This window comes from Rhincodon typus, chromosome 6, assembly GCF_021869965.1.
Source record: "Rhincodon typus isolate 14 chromosome 6, sRhiTyp1.1, whole genome shotgun sequence".
Taxonomy (NCBI): domain Eukaryota; kingdom Metazoa; phylum Chordata; class Chondrichthyes; order Orectolobiformes; family Rhincodontidae; genus Rhincodon; species Rhincodon typus.
Window position 1 is genome coordinate 61,485,313 of NC_063337.1, and position 25,747 is coordinate 61,511,059.

Here is a 25,747-nt window from a genome sequence, read left to right on the forward strand (position 1 = left end):
AACGTCAGCCTCTCTGCTCCTATGATGCTGCTTGGCCTGCTGTGTTCATCCAGCCCTGCACAATATTATTAATTCACCTGCTTATAGTATATAATACTAGATCTAAAATAACATGTCCTCTAGTCAGCCCCTGAACATACTGCTCTTGAAAGCCATCCCTGAAATTTCCAGAGACTTGTCCTCCCCAGCTTTATAGCTCATTTTGTTTACCCAGTCGTTATGAAAATTGAAGTCACCCATGATTACCATATTGCCCATGCTACATGATTCTCTCATTTTCTAATAAAAATCATGTTCCACACTACCACTATTATTTGGTGGTTTGAAAATGACTCCAACCTGTTGCCCTTTGCCGCTTCTTACCTCAATCAAACAGATTCTACACATTGTACTTCTGATCCGAGATCCTCTCTTATAAACTTTTTCCTAGGGTGGAGGTAGCTATTACGAGGGGGCATAGTTTTAAAGTGATTGGAGGTGGACATATGGGAGATGTCAGACGTAGGTAGTCACAGCTACTGAACCAAAAAAAGCAGCAGTAATTAAAATAAACGCACACAGGAAAATTCAAACACCAGAGCAGAGAGGGAATAGTTATGCAGATAGCACAGCAAAAGCAATGTTACAACAGGAAGTGATAATGATAGCAGCTGTGAGACGGCACGGAGCCAGAGATGATGAATGGAACATCTTAAATTTACAAGCACCTGCTAGTTCAGAAGATAAAGCGGAACAGATTAAACATTAGGAGCAGTCAATATTTGTAGAAAAGAAGGCAAGAAGTGGTAGTCCCCACATTCTGCCAGCAGGCGTATTGCGATGTTTACCAAGGATTAGCGCACATAGGGAGAAATGAAATGATACAGCTGGTCTCTAATTGCTGGTGGTGGAAAGGAATGGGAAGAGTCAGAACCAGTTCAGGCAATTAAAATTAAAATGAGCCATCAGCCCCATCCAAGGGGGCCATGGGAACACATTCAAATGGATTTCATAGGGCCACTCCCACAAAGTTAGAATAAGAAGTTCTGTCTGGTCATAGTTGACCAGTTTACCAGACGGGTAGAAGCTTTCCCAACAAAAAACTGTACTGCAACCTCAGTAGCAAAAGTACTGGCAGCAGAAATAATACCTAGTTGGCGGGGAGTCCCCCTACAAATAGATTCAGACCAAGGGACCCACTTCACTTGCGAGTACCTGAAGGAAGCATGTAAACTACTGGGATTAACACAAAGGTGTCATATCCCCTACCATCCACAGAGCTCGGAGATGGTAGAGAGGATGAAAAGAACACAGAAAAATGCTCTGACCAAGGCAATGATAGGAGAAGGGGTTAAATGGATCCTTTCCCTACCAGGGATTCTGATGGCCCAGAGGGCAACGTTCTCTAGGACCACTGGACTAACACCCTTTCAACTTATGACAAGATGAGCAATGACACTCCCTCAGGATCTAATCACAGGGGGAGCAGAACTGACTAACAGCTAGGGACAAGTCTGGGATTACATGAAATTTCTGTGTAAGCATGTACACATACTTCATGGACAGGCATGAGACCAGTAGCATGTCAAGGACTGGGAATCTGAGGGACATCCAGAACAAACAGAAATGCCAGCTCCAGGATCAAAGGTCCTGGTGAAAATAATCACAAACAAGGGAGCCTTGACCGCTGGTGGGATGGACCTCATGAGGTAATATTAACAGATAACAGAACTGCACTTATTAATGGAAATGAAATTTGTAAACGGAGACGTTCTATACAGCTAAGAGTATATAATGGTTGATGGGGTGACTGTCCAGCCAGCTAGCCTGGTATTCTCTCTGTCTCCCCTCACCCCCACCCATTCCCCTCCCCCACCCTCCCACCCCAACCACTCTTGCGGGTTTCAGAGGGTCCTCATCTGTACACATCAACAAACAGCAGGAACAGGATCATCAACCCCAGGTCAACAACCGGAACAGATTAAGGTCACCTGTAAATATATGTGGTGTGGTTGCACTGTAAAGACTGTAATTAAGAACATTGCTGAAATTAACGTCAGTATGAAAATGCTAATCCTCTGTGGGCTCCTCTTACTTTTTATCTCATCGGAGGGAGGGATACCAACGTGACCCATACCCTTTAATGCTTCAGATTTAGCCAAATGGGTATTAAGGCAGAATAGCTCAAAACAGGGAGATGGAGACAGGCATCCTACCAATAATAGCAAGTACATAGTAAATACTGACCAAGATAAGGCACACAGTGGAGATCAGCAGTGTATAACCTGACCACCTTTACAGGATGGTACCAACCAACTACATGACCTCACAACCACACCCCTTCATCCCATTGACAAACACATCAGGGATAGGGAGACCTTACAGCTTGATCTGCCTAACAAGAGTTGAAAACCAAAGAGAAGGAACACCTGTGGGATTTAGTAACTGCGCCTAGGCTTATAATATCTTCATACACCTTCTCCCAGGACCCATCAGCGCACTCTTCCTGACCTTCAAGAACGTCACAAGTAACAGAATGTTCCAACAACACCGGTACGGCGAGACTATTACCCGATTCATCCTGTACAATGGTACCTACTTTTGCGCAGACACAGAGCCTATGCCTGGCTACCCCCAACCTGGACAGGGTCAATGTTACTTGGCCTATGTGGGTACCATTCATACGCCACACAGCATCCCTTCTGCGGATGATGCCTGAATGACACAAACATGCAATTTCAGAAGCAGATAGGCTCCTCTCCATATTCTTATCCTGGTATAGCACAGACAAGTTCTCCAGAGAATCTATCAATTAGGCAAGAGTCTTAGGGCAAGTGGCCAATGACACCTCAAGCTTTGAGCAAATGCAGAAGTGGTCACCATACGAACTATGGCATTGCAGAACCGAACTGCTCTTGACATGATGTTAGCCAAGAAAGGGGGTACAAGTGCACTCATTGGAAAAAGAGTGCTGTACGTACAACCCCGATAATTTTAGAAGCAAATACTGATCTGGCCGATCATATCCAAAAAGAAATGAAAAAAAACTTAAACAACCCCCATCTACAACCCTATGGAGTCGGGTGACAGGGTGCCTGGGATCCCTTGGGACGTCCATTGGACAGGGACTAGTAATGTTTGCTGTAACACTGTTCTTCTGTTGCACTGTTTTTGTCTTGCAAAAGGCATTATGACCATGATAATGAAGATGATGACTGCAGAAGAGCCATGGAACAAGGGGGTGGCACCATCAAGCCAACAGGCTACTAGTGGAATGGCGAAGACCACCTCATCGAACGACGGCAAGAGGATCATGGATGCAACATCACTTGAAGAATACTCATGGAATTTGATCTGGACTTTTGAACTCTGATTTGGACTGCTTGAATTAATAGTAACCCTGTGGCCATAATTTGTAGGATCTGTAGGGGTGGCCTGCTCCCGGCTATGTGAGGTGACTTGTACCTGACACACTAAGCTGCCATGCCTGCTTACAAATGGCAAAGAGAAGCTAAGCAAAACTAAGCAGCCTGTTCACACAGTGAAATACAATGGTACCTTTGAACAGAACTGCTCGAAGGTCAGTAAAAGAACGCTGTATGTTCCCATCCGAGACAGTTCTCATAAAAGGATGCCTTAGGACAGATGAACGACCAATTCCACCTTTATTAAGGAAAGGATGATTGTCCCAGTATATGAATAATGTCAGGTGCTAGATTAGGTCCTCAAGCAGCTGCAAGGATAACAGCTAAAGTTATTTCATTGTAAATAGTTGCCTCTTTGAACTACCAGCAATATTAAATAGTTGCTTGCTAAAAACGCTCTAATCATAGAAGTTGGATTCAATACATAACCAGGATATAATACAAGCTTTAAAAAAAAAATTAAGCTTAGATGTAAAGATTAACTAGCCTTAGGAGACACCTTCTCTTATGCCCTGAACAAGATAGATTGATCACAAGCCATAAATTACAAAAATACTGACAGTAGAAGTAGTTGTATAATGTTACACTTATAATTAACTTTATAACAGAACTCAACCTTATAGCAATTAGTTAAAACTAACTGATTTTTTATTTTACATTATGTAATTGGGACAATGGGAAAATAAGAGGAGTAACTGAACGTGGTAAAAGACAGCACCAAAATACAATGCGTAACAGATATTAGGCTGTCCTTACAGATAAACAAGCCTGGAAGACCCGAAGGAGTATAGCTATTAAATGTTTGGAATGCGAATGTATAGAATGCATGGGAAGATCCCAAGCCTAGAGATTACAATGTCTAGCTACTACCTTAAGATCATGGGAACCTGGGGCTGTCCATCATTGATTAGGTGTCTCACAGGATTGGGTGTCTGGATTAAGGGGAAGGACAGTGACTGCACTGTATTTGATTACTGTAACACACAATGTATAAAAATGCTGTATTTTGTTGTGTCATTGACCTATCTTCCGAAACCAGATGATTCGGGGAAGATCCTTTAGCCTTCTCCCTGCATAAACCAGTTTCTGCTTGAATAAACATCTTACACTTGCCTGAATCCTGCCTGCCCCCCCCAAGTCTTTGTCCCTGGTCAGAAAAAACACTCCTGCACATGACAAACAAAGTTCAACACAGACAAACATGAGGTGACACATTTTGGAATTTGGAATCAGTAAGGAACGTGTAATAAATTGTGCCATTTTACCCAGGGTGTAAGGACAGCATCATCCATTCACAAATTTGGAAGATGGTAAAGCAGGTTAACATAGTAGTTAATAATGCACATAAGAACCTGGGCATACAGCAAGGATGTTTTGCTAAGCCTACATAAAACACCAAGCTGCAGTAGTGTGTTAATTCTGGGTGCCACACTTCAGAAAAACATGAAGAATTTGGAGTAGATACACAAAATATTTTATTAGGACAGTTCCAGGGATAAGGGATTACAGTTATGTAGATGGACTGGAAGCACTACCTTTGTAGATTAATCAGTGCTGAGAGAAGATTTGACTGAGGTGTTTAAAAACAAGAGGAGTTTAGAATTGAAGTGAAACTGTATTCAGTGGCTGGAGAGTTGGTAAAAAGAAGGCACAAGTATAAGACAACATGCAAAAGAACCTGAGGCAGCATGATTTAAACAAAAAACATTCCACACAATGAGTTATTAGGATTCGGGTTGAATCACCCAATAAGCTGGTTGATACAATTCAATAATAACTTTCAAAAGAAAATTGGATAAATGCTTGGAAGGAAAAAACATATACAAGGCAGATGGAATGAGCAGAGGATTGTAATTAAAGCTGCCCAAAAAACTTAAACTAAAAACCTTCTTCATTCTCAAACTCTGGGTGTTTCCCCTGATCAAAATAATAAAAAACCTACTGCCAGTTTCTTGTTTATTCCCCATGCTCTTGAACATCATTTTTATCCCTCAATCCCTTTACTAATCAAGAACCTATCTGTCTATGTCTTAAATACACTCAATGACCTAGCCTCCACAGCCTGCTGTTGCAATGAGTTCCACAGATTCACTACCATCTGACTGATCATCCCTTCATACTGAGGCTGTGTCTCTCCTACTAACGGAAACATCTTCTCCATGTCCAGTCTATCCAGGCCTCTCAGTATTATGTGAAGAGAAATTAGAGTTACCCTTTTGGGTCCAATGGCCCTTCTTCAGAATTGATAGTAGCTAGGGAAAGATTGGTATTTATGCTGACGATGGTTGGCAGGGGGAGGGGGGGGGGGGATAGTGGAGGGAGGGGAGAAAACAATTGGTACAGATAGAGACCAAGGAGAGAGAAAAACAGTTGGACAAAGTAATGGCTAAAAGTCAAAGTGAGTCAGTCAGTCCGTCCGTCCGTCAATCTGGGGGAATGAATAGCTGCTAATGGAGATTGGTACAATTCTCTGTCCTATTACTTGTTCTGGAAACTTTAATAACCTCTGCTGAGTCTTCCCCTGCTTTAAATTTTTCCACAATTTTCCACTGGACCCACTCACCCCTCCTCATCTATGCTCCTAGTCACCATTTTGAAAGATTCAATCAAGTTGGTCAGATATGACCCTAACTCTAACCCTTAACAAAACCATGCTGACTGTTTTTGATTAATCCATGCCTCTCAATGCAGATTAAATCTGTTCCCCAAAATGGCTTCCAATAGTTTCCGCACCACTGAGGTTAGACTGACTGTCATCTCTGCTCCAGTACTTCACTGCAGGAGCCCCTCAAATTGTGTCTGAGGACTAACCATTTTCACCTCTTTCCCTGCATATTCATTCAAGGTAGGGTGTTCGCTGACGATTACCCAATGCTCAGCAACATTCTCAATTCCTCAGATAGCAGTCCATGCCTAAGTCCAGCAAGACCCTGAAAATATCTAGGCTTGGGCTTACAAGTCGCAAGTAACATTTGCGCCACTCAAAGGCCAAGTAATGACCATCTCCAACAACACAGAATATAATTATTGTATCTTGACATTCAATGGAATTACTATTGCTCAATCCTACATTATCACATCCTAACAATTGATTAGAAACTGAAACTGGACAAACCATATCAACAATGTCTACTGTAGCAGGTCAGCGGCTCAGAATCCTGTAGCAAGTGATTCACTTCCTGACTCCCCAGAGCCTGTTAACTATCAACAAGGCACAGGGCAGGAACATATGGAATACTCCCATTTGCCTGGTTAAGTACAGCTCCAGCAATACTGAAGAAGAGTGACACCATCCAGGACAAAGGCAACCTGCTTGATTGGAATCACAACCATAGGCATTCACTCCCTCCACCTTTGAGGCATAGTGCCGGTAATGTGTAGCATCTAAAAGATTCACTGCATAAATTCACCAAGAAACCTCAGATAGCACGTTCCAAACAATGCCCGCAATTATATAAAAGGAAAGCAGCAGATACATGGGAATACCACCACAAGCTCATTCCTTCCCAAGTCACTCACCACCCTGGCGTGGAAATAAATTGCTGCTCCTTCACTGTGGCAGCGTCAAAATCACGGAACTCCCTCCATAACAACGTTGTCCATGTAACTACATCAAATGGACAGCAGCTGTTCAAGGAATAGGTCACGATAACCTTCTCAATGGCAGTTAGTGATAGGCAATAAATGTCAAGGCAGCAAAACCCACTTTCCCTGAATGAATAATATAAAACATCTACATAGATCTGTCAATCATAACTGTGATTACTTGTATTTGTTTTGTTAGCTTGTAACTGAAAAGGAAATCCCAAAGGGATACAAAGGAAGCTTCCAGTTTCCAATGAGACCAAGACCGAAACTGCAAGTGGAAATCAAAACTTACGGGACGACTGAAACTACTTCAAGGATAAGTCATAGTACGTGATAATACCATTGCAGTGCAGATAGGTTGAAGACAACACAGACTGGAAACAGAAACAGAGTTAGTAAATATATAGTTGCTATAGCGGTTTCTGTTGCTTTGGCCATAACATTGGTGGATCCATATCATCTAGATTATCGTAAGCAGACACAAGGAAGCTCTGCAGAAATACTAATTTTGGTGAAAACTGTTCATGTAAGGCAGAATGCGAGAAATCTTTGCTCAGAGGGTTGTGGATCTTTGGAACTCTTCTCAAAAGGTCACGGAAGCGGAATCTTAATAATGCTAGACAAGGGGGTGAAAACCTATTATGTGGGACTAGAAACATAGTTGAGCTCACAATCAAATTAGCAATCTTATTAAATTTCTCTATTCTCAGAAAAAAAATTCACGTACTTTTTTTTGAAAGGTTGCTTCTAGTGGTTTGGTTTCAATATCCAGGACCTTGTTATCTTGTATATTGGGATAGTATTCAATCCTTGTGCCAAATAATGAAAAAAATGCAGCAACTAGAGATAGTAATAGCAAGGACAGAAGTATTATAAATTCATTCTCATTGTTACTGAAACTATGAACAAACCTGAGGAAATTATAGAAGAGTCTAAAGATATGCAGATGAGGTGAATTGGCCATGCTAAATTGCCCACAGTACGCAGGCATGTGCAAGCTAGGTGGATTAGGCATGGGAAATTCAGATTTACAGGAACAGGGTAGGGTGTGGATCTGGGTAGGATGCCCTTCAGAGGGTTGGTATGGACTTGATGGGCCAAATGGCCTCTATCCACACTGTAGGGATTCTATGCTTATATGAAATGGGCAAACTGTATATTTCCCAGGAATGGTTAATTTAATCAATCCTATGCTCACAGTGCAGGCAGCATCTCGGCCAAATTACGAAAAGAAATAAAATAAAATAAATCAGAAAACACCGATTAAAGAGAACAAAGAACCAGAGTAACAAACTGGATCGGAAGAGATCATTCCTATGATACGTTGATTCCTTCAGTGCACTAATGTGCTGAAGAGATGTTTACAAGAAAGTAACTAAATAGTGTGTTAATTACTTAATCATGCAAAAATTATCTTCAGTGCAGGTACATTTCTGCCTGGTGCAATTACTGCACTTGGTAAGAAAGAATACAGTAAAAGGTAGGTTACATGCATTCACACAGTTTGATGAACAGGTATGACCTGTAAATGGGAAGTTGTGTTTAATCTTTTTCTTGTCCATATCACTTTTTCTTCAGGTTCATTTCATCATGATGTTCCAGAAGAAAACACCTCAGAAGATAGCAATCCTTTTCAGAAGGCACTGCAGCAGCACTATCCTGCAGCAGCAGTTCAGGGAATTAGGTAGAAAGCTAAACGGCAGGACCTCCAAGGTTGTAATCTCGGGATTACTCCCTGTACCACGTGCCAGTGAGGCTTGAAATAGGGGGATAGTACAGCTTAACACATGGCTAAACAGATGGTGTAGCAGGGAGGGTTTCAGATAGCTGGACCATAGGGATCTCTTCTAGGGGAGGTGGGACCTGTACAAGAAGGATGGGTTGTATCTAAACTGGAAGGGCACAAATATTCTGGCTGGGAGGTTTGCTGGTGTCACTCGGGAGGATTTAAACTCGCTTGGCAGGGCAGTGGGAACCAATGCAAAGGTGAATGGACTGAAAGGGAACAAGAGAATAGGGCCAGTAAGACTCAGAGGAAGAGCAGGGTGTGGTTACCGATCAAAGCAGATCTGGTGGACTGAAGTGCATCTGTTTCAACGCAAGAAGTGTAACAAGGTAAGGCAGATGAACTTTGACGTTGTTGCTATCAGGAGACTTGGTTAAGGGAGGGACAGGACTGGCAGCTTAATGTTCCAGGATACAGATGTTTCAGGCGGGATAGAGGGGGATATAAAACGGGTGGGGGAATTGCACTACTTATTAAGGACAATATCACAGCTGTACTGCAGGAGGACACCTTGGATGGCTAATACAACAAGGCAATATGGGTAGAGCTCAGGAACAGGAAGGGCGCAATCACAATGTTTGGGGTTTTGTATAGGCCTCCCAACAGCCAGTGGGAGATAGAAGACCAGATATGCAGGCAGATTTTGGCAAATGTAAAAGTAACAGGGTTGCATCGTGGGTGATTTTAACTTCCCATATATTGACTGGGACTCACTTAGTGCTTGGGGCTCGGATGGGGCAGAGTTTGTAAAGAGCATCCAGGAGGGCTTCTTGAAACAGTATGTAGATTGTCCAACTAGGAAAGGGGCCATACTGGACCTTATACTGGGGAATGAACCTGGCCAGGTGGTCAATGTCTCAGTAGGTGAGCAGCTCGGGAACAGTGATCACAATTCAGTCAGCTTTAAACTATTGAAGGATAAAGATAGATGTAGTTATCAGATAAAGGAGCTAAATTGGGGGAAGGCTAATTACAACAATATTAGGCAGGAATTGAAGAATGTAGATTGGAGGCAGATGTTTGAGGGCAAATCAACATATGGTATGTGGGAGGCTTCCAAGTGTAAGTTGCTGAGAACTCAGGACCGGCACATTCCTTTAAGGATGAAGAATAAGTATGGCAAGTTTAGGGAGCCTTGGATAACGAGAGATATTGTGAGCTAATCAAAAGAGAAAAAGGAAGCATTGATTAAGGCTAGGAGGCTGGGACACATGAAGCAAGGGTGGAATACAAGGAAAGTCGAAAGAAACTTAAGCAAGGAGTCAGGAGGGCTAGAAGGAGTCATGAAAAGTCATTGGCCAACAGGATTAAGGAAAATCTCAAGGCTTTTTATACATCTATAAAGAGCAAGAGGGCAGCCAAGCAGAGGGTTGGCCCAGTCAAGGACAGGGAAGAGAATTTGTGTGTGGAGCCAGGGGAAATGGGCGAGATATTAAAGGAGTACCTTGCATCAGTATTCACCAGAGAGGAGGAGTTGGTGGATGAGGAGTCAGAGGAAGTGCGAGTAGATAGTTTGGGTCATGTTGAAATCGAATGGGAAGAGGTATTGGGGGTCTTGAAAAACATTAAAGTAGACAAGTCCCCAGGGCCTGATGGGATATACCCCAGAATATGAGCGAGGCAAAGGAGGAAATTGCTAGAGCCTTGAGAGAAATCTTTGTATCCTTACTGGCTATAGGGGAGGTCCCAGAGGATTGGCAAATAGCCAATGTTGTTCCTTTGTTTAAGAAGGGTGGCAGGGATAATCCAGCTAATTACAGGCCAGTGAGCCTTACGTCAGTGGTAGAGAAATGATTGAAGAGGATTCTTCGAGACAGGATTTACTCCCACCTGGAAATCAATGGGTGTATTAGTGAAAGACAACATGGTTTCATGAAGGGGTGGTCATGTCTCACTAACTTAGTCGTGTTTTTTGAGGAAGTGACAAAGATGATTGATGAGGGTAGGGCAGTGGAGGTTGTCTACATGGACTTCAGCAAGGCCTTTGATGAGGTCCCTCATGGCAGGCTGATACAGAAGGTAAAGTCACACGGGGTCAGAGGTGAGCTTCCAAAGGGATTAAAAAAAACTGGCTTGGTCATAGAAGACTGAGGGTAGCAGTGGAAGGGTGCATTTCTGAATGGAGGGCTGTGACTAGTGGCGCTCCTCAGGAATCAGTGTTGGGACCTTTGCTGTTTGTAATATATATAAATGATTGAAGAAATTGTAACTGGTCTGATTAGTAAGTTTGCAGATGACACAAAGGTTGGTGGAATTGCGGATAGCGATTAGGGCCATCAAAGGACACAGCTGGATATAGATCAGTTGGTGACTTGGGCGGAGACATGGCAGATGGAGTTTAATCCAGAAAAATGTGAGGTAATGCATTTTGGAAGGTATAATCCAGAATGCAAAATATACAGTAAATGGCAGAAGCCTTAACGGTACTGATAGGCAGAGGGATTTGGATGTACAGGTACACAGGTCACGGAAAGTGGCAACGCAGGTGGAAAAGGTAGTCAACAAGGCATACAGCATGCTTGCCTTCATCGGCCAGGGCACTGAGTTTAATAATCGGCAGGTAATGTTGCAGCTTTATAGAACCTTAGTTAGGTCACATTTGGAATAGTATGTTCAATTCTGGTCGCCACACTACCAGGAGGATGTGATGGCTTTGGAGAAGGTACAGAAAAGATTTACCAGGATGTTGCCTGGTATGGAGGGCATTAGCTACGAGGAGAGATTGGACAAACATGGGTTGTTCTCACTGGAATGACGGAGGTTTAGGGGAGACCTGACAAAGGTCGACACGTTTATGAAGGGGATGGACAGACTGGACAGTCAGAAGCTTTTTCCCAGGATGGAAGAGTCAGTTACTAGGGGTTTAAGGTGCGAGGGGCAAGGTTTAAAGGTGATGTACGAGGCAAGTTTTTTTTTTTTTTTTAATACACAGAGGGTGGTGGGTGCCTGGAACTCACTGCCAGGGAAGGTAGTAGAAGCAGATACCATAGTGACTTTCAAAAGGCGTCTTGACATATATATAAATAGGATGGGAATAGAGGGATACGGTCCCCAGAAGGGTAGGGGGTTTTAGTTGTGACAGGCAGCATGTCGGTGCAGGTTTGGAGGGTCGAAGGGCCTGTTCCTGTACTGTAATTTTCTTTGTTCTTTGTAAGTGCTCCATCCTTCTGGAATACAAGTACAAAAAATGTATTCTTTCATGGGATATTGGCATCAACATCTGTGCTCATCTTTAAGTATCATCGCAACTTATTAGGCCTTTCAGATGGCAATTAATAGAATTCCTACAGTGTGAAAAGATGCCATTAGTCCCATTGAATTTGCACTGACCCACTGAACAGCATTCCATTCGAAGCCAGCCTCCTACCCTATCCCTTTTACCCCACATTTACCATGGCTAATCCACTTAGCTTGCACAACCCTGGACACTATAGGGCAATTTAGCATGGCCAATCCACTTAACCTGCACACTTTTGGACTGTGGGAGGAAACCGGAGCACGTTGTGGAAACCCACACAGACAGCAGAAAATGTGCAAACTCCACAAAGACAGTCACCAAAGGCTGGAATTGAGTGCAGGTCCCTGGCACTATGAAGCAGCACTGCAAACCACACAGCCACCATGCCCTCCACCACACAGGGCAATTACATAGTCAATTACATTCCTGTAGATTTGGAATCACATAGAAGCCAGACTAGATAAGGATGTCAGATTTCCTTCCACAAATGATATAGATGAACTGGAGGGAAAATTCTGGCAATGATAGCTTCATGGTCATCATTACTAAGACTTGAACTGAATTCTAGACTTTGAATTGAATTCAAATTGCACCAGCTGCATTTGTGGAATGTGCACCCATGTCTTTATCTAAGCCTCTCTACTCTAGTCACATTACCACAATATCATCACCACCACCCTACCTCCCATAACAGGCACAAAGATTGACATTCTGGGTTGGTTAGCAAGTGCGCTATAGTCATATGTATGCATGAAACGGTGCAATTAGAATATTTCTTGTATGCTTAGAAATGGAATATTGGAATGTGTAAACATGCAGAAGATGCCTTTGTCAATAGGTCACTGAAGACAGGTGCAGCAAGGCACTAGGAAGGCTAACGGAATGTTAGCTTTCATCAACCGATCTAAGGCTAACACACAGGGTTTAAATCCGACTACAGCAGCTGCTGTTAACTTCCATTAAATCTGAAACTGAATTCTGGTCTCTGTCATGGTGACCATAAAAAGTCACTATCACTGAAAACCCATCTGGTAACTCAAACTTTAGGAAAGCATGTTTTTCAATTATCTGGTCTGGCTTTCAGGTGGATCTAAAGCCACATGAATGCAGTTGACTCTTAATTGCTCTTTGCAGTGGTTTAATACGTCACTCAATTCAGGGTGATTCAGGATGGGCAAAAAGTTCTAGCCTTGTCAACAACAATCATATTCCACAAAATAATTTGTAAAAGATGAGATCCATTGACTCAAACAATAAATCCATTTTAAAACATCACAAAATTAAAAATCGTTGGTACAAAATTTAAATATTTAATTCTCAGCCTTTATGTACTTCTACAGAATTGTTTTCAGAGAGGTCCAACAAGAATTAATTCTCAACCAATGTTATGATAGAAGGGTTTGGGTTTGATGAAATATGAAGTTGGATACACACCAACTTCAATTCAGCCTCCCACATACGCAGGCTACTCACTAGTGAGAGGTTTGGTTGAAGTATCTCTAGGCACCAATACCTCTAGTGACCCTTTTGTCTATTTAATTGTTGATCAAACCCACAATAAGCAACTAATTGTCAAAATGAGGCTTTTACAAAGTAAACACCTTAATGCAACAGGAACTTAAAAGATACCTAAAAAAAAAATCACACGAAACTAATTGGATGGCCAAGTCCACCCTGTCGATGCAGAGTGTTGCATTTGTTTCCCACTTAACATAGTGTTTTCTACTTCTCAAAATTCACTACAGTGAGTTAGAAGACAAAATTCAATCTGTTCAAATAATAAAATGTTAAAGTTCTTTACAATGTTAAGGTCGATGGAAAGGCAATATATAGCTGGACTACAGTTAAACCAGATTTTAGATTAATTGATGCAATGATGACGTGAAAGCCTTTTAGGAGTAGGGTGTATTGAATTGAATGTGCTGTTAAAAAAAGAATGGGTCCTCCGAGAAAGTGCTTGTATTTGTTTCAAAATAACCTCACTGGTACAGGAACATTGGGGATATTGCACTGTTGCAAATTAGTAATATGAACACAGTTCAAAAAGTTGCATGTAGTTCTGGAGCTGCAGATGATCCATTCTTGGACTGGTACCATTAGAACTACAATCATCAGGATATTTGTAATCCTATAATTCTCCATTTTTAATCTGCCATCATTAGTCACCACACTTAGCTGCTAAGACTAAGCACCGGAATTTGTTACCAAAACCTTTCCATCTTTCTCCTACTTTAAGATTATCCTTGCTATCAATATCTTTGACCAGATGTTTGGTTATTTGTTTTGATATTGCTATTTATGACTCATTATCAATACAACAAAACTAGTTCTGTCCTCAACCAACATCTCTATGTTCCAAAAGTGACAATATAACATCAGGTGCAAACATCCAGAGTGATTTATTTCCTTCTCACCTTGAAGGCAGTTTTATTGTTATTTCCCTAACAAAAGTGATCTCTGCTAGTCACAACAATGATTTTGAATGCATTTTATGGTTTGCAGCTGATCAAAAATAGGTAAAAGCCAGTCTGTGATAACAAGGTGTAGAGCTGGATGAACACAGCAGGCCAAGCAGCATCAGAGGTGCAGGAGGATGTGGACCTGGAGCAGATGCAAGCGCTGTTCAGGAAGAGCGGGGACGAGAACGCCGAGGAACGGGCAAGGATCATCTGGGAGAAGGAGAAGCACGGGGATCAGGACATTGCACAGGCTCTGATGGAGCTCAAATCCAGGAAGACGCAGCTCTTTATCCAGCACCATAAAACTGGAACAGAATTCTTGGGGCTGCTCTAGGCCCGAAACGTCAGCCTTCCTGCTCCTCTGATGCTGCTTGGCCTGCTGTGTTCATCCAGCTCTACACCTTGTTATCTCAGATTCTCCAGCATCAGCGGTTCCTACCATCTCCAAAAGCCACTCTGTCTTGTTTTTTAAGTAGCTGCTTTTTGGTTTAATAGCATTCTTAACTATATCCACAAATTATTTGGTATTGTTCTTTTATTTTGCAGCAGTATCTATTAATTCCAGTACTGGACACTCACTAAAATAGAATAGGACAGCTCAGATCATGTATGGCATTGTCATTTATGGAACTGAACTGCATAACTCACATACATTGACAGTTCTTAAGGATTATGATCTATTACAAGAGAACTACCAAATTAGGTGGACACATCTCCATTTATCATTTTTAAAAAAGCCATGAATTTAAAAAAAATCTCCTTTAACAATCATATTACAGATTCATAATTGAATAAATAAGATAGATATTCATTGGTGGTCAAATTTTAATGGACGTAAGTGTCACAAAGTAAGGCACAGAGCATGTTCTCAATGACAATAAATGAACTCAATGTCAGCAATCAGGACATGACATCCATGTCAAAATGACTGATTAGAAGTTCCATTTGCAGAAATAACTGACAAACAACAATATTTTCTTCATCCTTTCTGTCTGCAACATGTTGACTCATCCTAGCTTCATTCTACAATTGACAAGAATTTTATTGATTTATTTAAACAACGTAATTAACCATGAATTACATCAAACCTGAATCTGTCTTGACCTGATGGCAACACAAAAGGCACTTTCAATCAGAAGTTAATAAGTAATGATACAGACAGACATTTTGATGAGTAATTGTACTCCGTTACCATGCATATTGCAATCAATAGTTCCAACTGAGATGATAGAGGACGAAGTTCCACAGGTTCTCCCTGTGCAGAGATAGTAGGAACTGCTGATGCTGGAGAATCTGAGATAACAAGGTGTAGAGCTGGATGAACACAGCAGGCCAAGCAGCATTAGAGGAGCAGGAAAGCTGACATTTCGGGTCGAGACCCTTCTTCAGAAATGGGGGAGGGCAAGGGGATTCTGAAATAAATAGGGAGAGAGGGGGAGGCGGATAGAAGATGGATAAAGGGAGCAGATAGGTGGAGAGGAGACAGACAGGTCAAAGAGGCGGGGTTGGAGCCAGCAAAGGGCAGTGTAGGTGGGGAGTTAGGGAGGGGATAGGTCGGTCCAGGGACGACGGACAGGTCGAGGAGGCGGGATGAGGTTAGTGGGTAGGAGATGGAGGTGGGGCTTGAGGCGGGACGAGGGGATAGGTGGGAGGAAGGACAGGTTACGGAGGCAGGGACGAGCTGGGCTGGTTTTGGCTACCTAGAATACACTTCCTCTCACCCACCTTCCTGCAAAAAGGCCATCCCCTATTCCCAATTTCTCTGCCTCCGCCGCATCTGCTCCCGAGATGAGGCATTCCACTCCCGGACATCACGGATGTCCTTGTTTTTCAAGGACCACAACTTCCCCTCCACAGTGGTTGAAAACGTCCTTGACCATGTCAGTTGCATTTCCCGCAACTCATCCCTCACACCCCCTACCTGCAATAACAACCAAAACAGAATCCCCCTCGTCCTCCCATACCACCCCACCAATCTCCAAATCCAACACATCATCCTCCAACACTTCCGCCATCTGCAATCCGACCCCACCACCAAAGACATTTTCCCTCCCCATCCTTAACTGCCTTCCAAAGGGACCACCTCTCTCCGTGACTCCCTTGTCCGCTCCATACTCCCCACCAGCCCCACCGCCCCCAACACTTTTCCCCGCAACCGCAGGAGGTGCTACACCTGCCCCTACACCTCTCCCCTCCCAGGCCCGAAGACGACCTTCCACATCACACAGATGTTCACCTGCACATCTGCTAATGTGGTATACTATATCCGCTGTTCCCATTGTGGCCTCCTCTACACTGGGGAAACCAAGCAGAGGCTTGGGGACTGCTTTGTGGAACACCTACGCTCTGTTCGCAACAAACAACTACACCTCCCAGTTGCAAACCATTTTAACTCCCCCTCCCACTCCTTGGACGACATGTCCGTCCTGGGCCTCCTGCATTGCTACAATGATGCCACCCAAAGGCTGCAGGAACAGCATCTCATTTCGCTTGGGAACCCTACAGCCCAATGGTATCAATGTGGATTTCACAAGCTTCAAAATCTCCCCTCCCCCTACGGCATTCCAAAACCAGCCCAGCTCATCCCCGCCTCCCTAACCATTCATCCCACCTCAAGCACCACCCCCATCTCCTACCCACTAACCTCATCCCACCTCCTTGACCTTGACCTGTCTGTCCTCCCTGGACCGACCTATCCCCTCCGGACCGACCTATCCCCTCCCTAACTCCCCACCTACATTCACCTTGACTGGCTCCAACCCCGCCTCTTTGACCTCCTCTCCACCTATTGTCTCCTTTATCCATCTTCTATCTGCCTCCCCTTCTCTCCCTATTTATTTCAGAATCCCCTTCCCTTCCCCCATTTCTGAAGAAGCGTCTCGACCCGAAACATCAGCTTTCCTGCTCCTCTGATGCTGCTTGGCCTGCTGTGTTCATCCAGTTCTCCCTGTGCAGTTTTGACAAAAAAGAGTCTGAGCCCCTGGAAGAATGCTAAGAACTCTCAAAAGAATAATCTTAGCTATGTCTTCTGTGAGCCATTTATCTTGCTTCTCAGGAACTTTATATTCAGATAGAACAGCTCAAATTGTCCAAAAACAGCAAGTGGAGGTTATCATTTAAAATATGGCAAATATGTCAGCAAAGCAACAAATCCATTCCATTCACAGGAACTGAAACATGTTCTTGACAGCATTCTAATTGTATTACAGATCTTTTTGTAAAAGAAGCTCCAAAAAGGCTGCCTCAGATCAAAACTCCCCATACCTGATTAGTCTGCACATTCTCTTGAACGCCCTTCAAAACCATCATGTACTAAACCCACAGGAAAAAAATACATTCAGGCAGACAGATACAATGCCAGGTGATATGCAAAGATGCCTTCACATCAGCCTCAAGAGATATTGTGAAAACCAACATGTATGTATGTAGAGATAGTAGGAACTGCAGATGCTGGAGAATCCGAGACAACAAGGTGCAGGGCTGGATGAACACAGCAGGCCAAGCAGCATCATAGGAGCAGAGAGGCTGACGTTTCGGGCCTAGACCCTTCATCAGAAAAGGGGGAGGGGAAGGGGGTTTTGAAATAAATAGGGAGAGAGTGGGAGGCGGATAGAAGAGGGATAGAGGAGAGGATAGGTGGAGAGGAAACAAACAGGTCGAAGAGGCGGGGATGGGGCCAGGAAAGGTGAGTGTAGGTAGGGAGTTAGGAAGGGGATAGGTCAGTCCAGGGAGGACGGACAGGTCAAGGGGGCGGGATGAGGTTGGTCGGTAGGAGATGGAGGTGCGGCTTGAGGTGGGAGGAGGGGATAGGTGGGAGGAAGAACAGGTTAGGGAGGCAGGGACGAGCTGGACTGGTTTTGGGATGCGGTGGGGGGAGGGGAGATTTTGAAACTTGTGAAATCCACATTGATACCATTGGGCTGCAGGGTTCCCAAGCGGAATATGAGTTGCTGTTCCTGCAACCTTCGGGTGGCATCGTTGTGGCACTGCAGGAGGCCCAGGATGGACATGTCGTCTGAGGAATGGGAGGGGGAGTTGAAATGGTTCGCGACTGGGAGGTGCAGTTGTTTGTTGCGAACCGAGCGTAGGTGTTCTGCAACGCGGTCCCCGAGTCTCCGCTTGGTTTCCCCGATGTAGAGGAAGCCACACCGGGTACAGCGGATGCAGTATACCACATTGGCAGATGTGCAGGTGAACATCTGCTTGATGTGGAAAGTCTTCTTGGGGCCTGGGATGGGGGTGAGGGAGGAGGTATGGGGGCAGGTGTAGCACTTCCTGTGGTTGCAGGGAAAAGTGCCGGGTGTGGTGGAGCTGGAGGGGAGTGTGGAGCGGACAAGGGAGTCACGGAGAGAGTTGTCCCTCCGGAAAGCAGATAAAAGGTGGGGAGGGAAAGATGTCTTTGGTGGTGGGGTATGTATGTAGCCACATTTATATTTCATTTCTCAGAGATATCAGCCCAAAACTTTTTTCAGAGCTGTTTCCACTCTGTCTATAGCTGTGCCAGATACATACAGAAAACCTCATGAACGCACGGTGAACAGAGTTTTCTATTACAATCCTGGCAAAATTGTGTCAAATTAAGAAATTCGGCTTAAGAGGATCTGCAACTCGGGATTGTAATTTAGCAAACTCAAATTCTCTTAGGTCACCTAGGCTAGCTACTCTCATATTATGAACAGCTTTATATCCACATAGTGTAATTACTCTTGTCATAAAGATAATAAAAAACATTAGGTCTCTCCTACTCATTCTAGTTGGAGGAGGAATCTGGGGAAGGACAGACATGGGACACATGCACTGACTGGCTAGCCACCGAAGCAAGTACTAACAGGTTTGATGAACAATTAAACAATTTAGCATAAACAGGCTGCTCTAAAGATTGACTCATCTACAGCTGCCCACTTCAGTGAGCCTACTTCGACCAATTCAGACTGCAGTACAAGTGATTCTAGCAGATTTTGGGACTCCCGAAAGTTGTCTCATCCTTGTAGCCCTGGCCACAATGATCAGGCACATTTTGAAAGAGGCAGTCATAGGAGCTGCACCTACTACTCCTTGGAAATTTCAAACCACGCTCTAATAGTGGAGACCCAAATGAATCATGCAGCACAGAAGCCAACCATTCAGTCGATTTTATCTGTGCAGGCTCTTTGAAAGATCTACTCAATAGTCTCATGCACCTGTTTCTGTAGCCCTGATTTTTTTTCAAGTCCATACCAGATGCTAATGTTATTGGTTCCCAACTCAATTTACTCATTCAGCTGCATCAATAGCATCACAACCGGTATCCTACCTGTATCTCTTGACCAACAGTTTGGACTGAGTGCAAGGTCCATCAAGATCCCATTTGTGTAGTAAAGATCCAATTTTAATATAACCTGAGTCAGTCCTATTAAACCAAGACTGATGAAAAACAATGAAAAGGAACAAAAGTGCAACTCCACCCATTGAATTTTAAAACCTGCTCTGCTCAATCACTACCATCAGGAGTGCTTTAAAATCTCCTCCAATAAATTCACAGGCTGGCCACCTCTATAGTTTCCTTGAAGGACATTGTGGCTCAAGTACAGAATATTCCATTATCCAAATCTAACATTTTCTAAATGGATGAAAGAAAAAATTTGAAAAACACTATTTACATGGAGACTCATCTCTGGATCTCCCATATTTGTTTTCAACCAACGGATTACATTTGATTTGCTAATATATCAGCAAATTGCATACATTACAAACAGCAAGTAAATGAATGGCCAATAATGGTTCATATTTTGCTCCCAAAACAGTAGGTTTCATGGCATTTCTCAATACTACTTTGTAAATTGTCCAGCAATTTGCACAGGAAGAGAGACCTGGAGTTGCAAATGATCACAAAAATTGCTGATGATTTCCACCACTTCACTATTAGCCTCAAAAAAATGGCATTATGCCTTCAGTTTGCTTATAAGTTTGATGAAGTTTGTTTCCTAAATTTATTCAGGGGATGTGGGAGTCAGTAGCTGAGTCAGCATTTATTGCCTATTGCTAAGTGCCCTTGAGAAGCTGCATTCTTGAACTGCTAACACAGTGTTGAGCTGGAGGAACACAGCCGGTCAGGACCCTTCTTCAGAAATGGGGGAGGGGGAAGGGAGCTCTGAAATAAATAGAGAAGAGGGGTGGGGGCTGGGGAAGGTAGGTGGGATGGTGATAGGTGAATGCAGGTAGGCAGCGGTGGGGATTGGTCAGTGAGGTGGGAGGAGCAGATAGGTGGGAGTGAAGATGGACAGGTTGTGTCAGGTCAAGGAGGCGGGGATGAGAAGGAGGGTTGGTCATGGGATGAGGAGATTTTGAAACTAGTAAAGTCCACATTGAGACCCAATTCAACAGGGGGGTGGGAACCTGAATTGTAGCTCCAGTGTACAGGAGGTTGAGAGTAGTGAGGTCATAAATAAGGTTTCAAGGTTGCAGGAGTGTACCGGCAGGCAGGAAGGTGGTTTGAAGTGTGTCTACTTCAATGCCAGGAGCATCCGGAATAAGGTGGGTGAACTTGCAGCATGGGTTGGTACCTGGGACTTCGATGTTGTGGCCATTTCGGAGACATGGATAGAGCAGGGACAGGAATGGTTGTTGCAGGTTCCGGGGTTTAGATGTTTCAGTAAGATCAGGGAAGGTGTGGCATTGTCAGTCAAGGACAGTATTACGGTGGCAGAAAGGACATTTGATGACAACTCGTCTACTGAGGTAGTATGGGCTGAGGTTAGAACCAGGAAAGGAGAGGTCACCTTGTTGGGAGTTTTCTATAGGCCTCCGAAAAGTTCCAGAGATGTGGAGGAAAAGATTGCAAAGATGATTCTGGATAGGAGCGAAAGTAACAGGGTAGTTGTTATGGGGGACTTTAACTTTCCAAATATTGACTGGAAACGCTATAGTTCGAGTACTTCAGATGGGTCAGTTTTTGTCCAATGTGTGCAGGAGGGTTTCCTGACACAGTATGTAGATAGGCCAACAAGAGGCGAGGCCACATTGGATTTGGTACTGGGTAATGAACCAGGCCAGGTGTTAGATTTGGAGGTAGGAGAGCACTTTGGTGATAGTGACCACAATTCGGTTACGTTTACTTTAGCGATGGAAAGGGATCGGTATATAAAGCAGGGCAAGAGTTATAGCTGGGGAAAAGGCAACTATGAGGCGATGAGGCAAGAATTAGGATGCATAGGATGGAGAAGGAAACCGCAGGGGCTGGGCACAATTGAAATGTGGAGCTTGTTCAAGGAACAGCTACTGCGTGTCCTTGAGGAGTATGTACCTGTCAGGCAGGGAGGAAGTGGTCGAGCGAGGGAACCGGGGTTTACTAAAGAAGTTGAATTTCTTGTCAAGAGGAAGAAGGAGGCTTATGTAGAGGTGAGGCGTGAAGGCTCAATGAGGGCGCTTGAGAGTTACAAGTTAGCCAGGAAGGACCTAAAGAGAGAGCTAAGAAGAGCCAGGAAGGGACATGAGAAGTCTTTAGCAGGTAGGATCAAGGAAAACCCCAAAGCTTTCTATAGGTATGTCAGGAATAAAAGAATGACTAGAGTAAGATTGGGACCGGTCAAGGACAGTAGTGGGAAGTTGTGCGTGGAGTCCGAAGAGATAGGAGAGGTGCTAAATGAATATTTTTCGTCAGTATTCACATAGGAAAAAGACCATGTAGTCGAGGAGAATACTGAGATACAGTCTATTAGACTAGACGGGATTGAGATTCATAAGGAGGAGGTGTTAGCAATTCTGGAAGGTGTGAAAATAGATAAGTCCCCTGGGCCGGATGGGATTTATCCTAGGATTCTCTGGGAAGCCAGAGAGGAGATTGCAGAGCCTTTGGCTTTGATCTTTGTCGTCATTGTCTTCAGGAATAGTGCCAGAAGACTGGAGACTAGCAAATGTTGTCCCCTTGTTCAAGAAGGGGAGTAGAGACAACCCTGGTAATTATAGACCAGTGAGCCTTACTTCGGTTGTGGGTAAAGTGTTGGAAAGGATTATAAGAGATAGGATTTATAATCATCTAGAAAGGAATAATTTGATTAGGGATAGTCAACATGGTTTTGTGAAAGGTAGGTCGTGCCTCACAAACCTTTGAGTCCTTTGAGAAGGTGACCAAACAGGTGGATGAGGGTAAAGTGGTGTATTTGGATTTCAGTAAAGCGTTTGATAAGGTTCCCCACGGTAGGCTATTGCAGAAAATACAGAGGCATGGGATTGAGGGTGATTTAGCGGTTTGGATCAGAAATTGGCTAGCTGTAAGACGACAGAGGGTGGTGGTTGATGGGAAATGTTCATCCTGGAGTTCAGTTACTAGTGGTGTACCTCAAGGATCTGTTTTGGGGCCACTGCTGTTTGTCATTTTTATAAATGACCTAGATGAGGGCGTAGAAGGATGGGTTAGTAAATTTGCGGATGACACCAAAGTCGGTGGAGTTGTGGATAGTGTGGAAGGATGTTGCAGGTTACAGAGGGACATAGATAAGCTGCAGAGCTGGGCTCAGAGGTGGCAAATGGAGTTTAATGCGGAAAAGTGTGAGGTGATTCACTTTGGAAGGAGTAACAGGAATACAGAGTACTGGGCTAATGGTAAGATTCTTGGTAGTGTGGATGAGCAGAAAGATCTGAGTGTCCATGTGCTTAGATCACTGAAAGTTGCCACCCAGGTTGATAGCGTTGTTAAGGCGGCGTACAGTATGTTAGGTTTTATTGGTAGAGGGATTGAGTTTCGGAGTCATGAGGTCATGTTGCAGCTGTACAAAACTCTGGTGCGGCCGCACTTGGAGTATTGCGTACAGTTCTGGTCGCCGCATTATAGGAAGGATGTGGAAGCATTGGAAAGGGTGCAGAGGAGATTTACCAGGATGTTGCTTGGTATGGAGGGAAGGTCTTATGAGGAAAGGCTGAGGGTCTTGAGGCTGCTTTCGTTAGAGAGAAGAAGGTTAAGAGGTGACTTGATAGAGACATACAAGATGATCAGAGGATTAGATAGGGTGGACAGTGGGAGCCTTTTTCCTCGGATGGTGATGGCTCGCACGAGGGGACATAGCTTTAAATTGAGGGGTGATAGATATAGGACAGATGTCAGAGGTAGGTTCTTTATTCAGAGAGTAGTAAGGGCGTGGAATGCCCTGCCTGCAACAGTCGTAGACTCGCCAACTTTAAGGGCATTTAAATGGTCATTGGATAAACATATGGATGATAATGGAATAGTTTAGGTTAGATGGGCTTCAGATTGGTTTCACAGGTCGGCGCAACATCGAGGGCCGAAGGGCCTGTACTGCGCTGTAATGTTCTATGTTGTATGTTAGTAGTGGTCTCAATGTGGACTTTACTAGTGTTTTAATGTGGACTTTACTAGTTTTTAAACGGGCAATTTAGCATGGCCAATCCACCTAACCTGCACATATTTGGGCTGTTGGAGGAAACTGGAGCACCCGGAGGAAATCCACACAGTCACAGGGAGAATGTGAAAACTCCACACAGACAGACAGTCACCCAAGGGTGGAATCAAACCTGGGTCCCTGGCGCTGAGGCAGCAGTGCTAACCACTGAGACACCGTGATGCAATGGCAAACATTGAAGGGGATATTCCAGGAAGTGCAAAATGTATACATTCAACAGATAAGAAAGGTTCCTGAATCAGGTCAGCCTCATCCTTCTCTGCTCCAAAGAAAACAACTTATCTCTCTGCTCTTCATAGCTAAACTGCTCCACCCAGGCAACATCCTGGTGAATTTCAACTGCACTGCCTCCAGTGCAATCACATTCTTCCTATAGTGTGGTGACCAGAACTGCACACAATACTCCAGCTGTGGCTTAACCCAAGTTTTATACAGCTCCAAGAGAACCTCCCTGGCTCTTATAATCTAAGCTATAACTTATAAGGGCAAATGTCACATATGCATTCTTAAGTACCCTATTAACTGTGTAGGATGATAAGTTTGCTGGTTACATTTCAAATTGGCTAGGTGGTTAATGGGTTACAAAGAGATATAGATGGGCAGATCTGTGGCAGATGGAATTTAACCCTGGAAAGCGTGAGATGATGCACTTCGGAAGAAGTAATAAGAAAAGGGAGTGCTCGATAAATAGCAGGATACTAGGAAGCTCAGAGGAATCTTCAGATGCTTGACCATAGATCCTCAAGGCCGTAGATCCCTTTTCTTATTACTTCTTCCGAAGTGCATCATCTCACGCTTTCCAGGGTTAAATTCCATCTGCCACAGATCTGCCCATCTATATCTCTTTGTAACCCATTAACCACCTAGCCAATTTGAAATGTAACCAGCAAACTTATCATCCTACACAGTTAATAGGGTACTTAAGAATGCATATGTGACATTTGCCCTTATAAGTTATAGCTTAGATTATAAGAGCCAGGGAGGTTCTCTTGGAGCTGTATAAAACTTAGGTTAAGCCACAGCTGGAGTATTGTGTGCAGTTCTGGTCACCACACTATAGGAAGAATGTGATTGCACTGGAGGCAGTGCAGTTGAAATTCACCAGGATGTTGCCTGGGTGGAGCAGTTTAGCTATGAAGAGCAGAGAGATAAGTTGTTTTCTTTGGAGCAGAGAAGGATGAGGCTGACCTGATTCAGGAACCTTTCTTATCTGTTGAATGTATACATTTTGCACTTCCTGGAATATCCCCTTCAATGTTTGCCATTGCATCACGGTGTCTCAGTGGTTAGCACTGCTGCCTCAGCGCCAGGGACCCAGGTTTGATTCCACCCTTGGGTGACTGTCTGTCTGTGTGGAGTTTTCACATTCTCCCTGTGACTGTGTGGATTTCCTCCGGGTGCTCCAGTTTCCTCCAACAGCCCAAATATGTGCAGGTTAGGTGGATTGGCCATGCTAAATTGCCCGTTTAAAAACTAGTAAAGTCCACATTAAAACACTAGTAAAGTCCACATTGAGACCACTACTAACATACAACATAGAACATTACAGCGCAGTACAGGCCCTTCGGCCCTCGATGTTGCGCCGACCTGTGAAACCAATCTGAAGCCCATCTAACCTAAACTATTCCATTATCATCCATATGTTTATCCAATGACCATTTAAATGCCCTTAAAGTTGGCGAGTCTACTACTTTTGCAGGCAGGGCATTCCACGCCCTTACTACTCTCTGAGTAAAGAACCTACCTCTGACATCTGTCCTATATCTATCACCCCTCAATTTAAAGCTATGTCCCCTCGTGCGAGCCATCACCATCCGAGGAAAAAGGCTCCCACTGTCCACCCTATCTAATCCTCTGATCATCTTGTATGTCTCTAT

The 25,747-nt window shown here is 43.8% G+C and overlaps 1 protein-coding gene across 10 annotated transcripts in view; it reads right to left on the reverse strand.

Moving 5' to 3' along the window:
- The window catches only part of LOC109929848 (proton-coupled amino acid transporter 4), a 224,773-nt gene that overhangs the window by 43,765 nt on the left and 155,261 nt on the right, over window positions 1-25,747 (reverse strand). For 2 of the 10 annotated variants that reach the window (XR_007262239.1, XR_007262240.1), the window contains exon 13: window positions 7,720-7,832. The exons of the other annotated variants lie outside the window; for them this stretch is intronic. The gene's annotated coding sequence lies outside the window, so the exon portion shown is untranslated. The remainder of the gene's footprint in view (window positions 1-7,719; window positions 7,833-25,747) is intronic. 10 annotated transcript variants of the gene reach the window in all.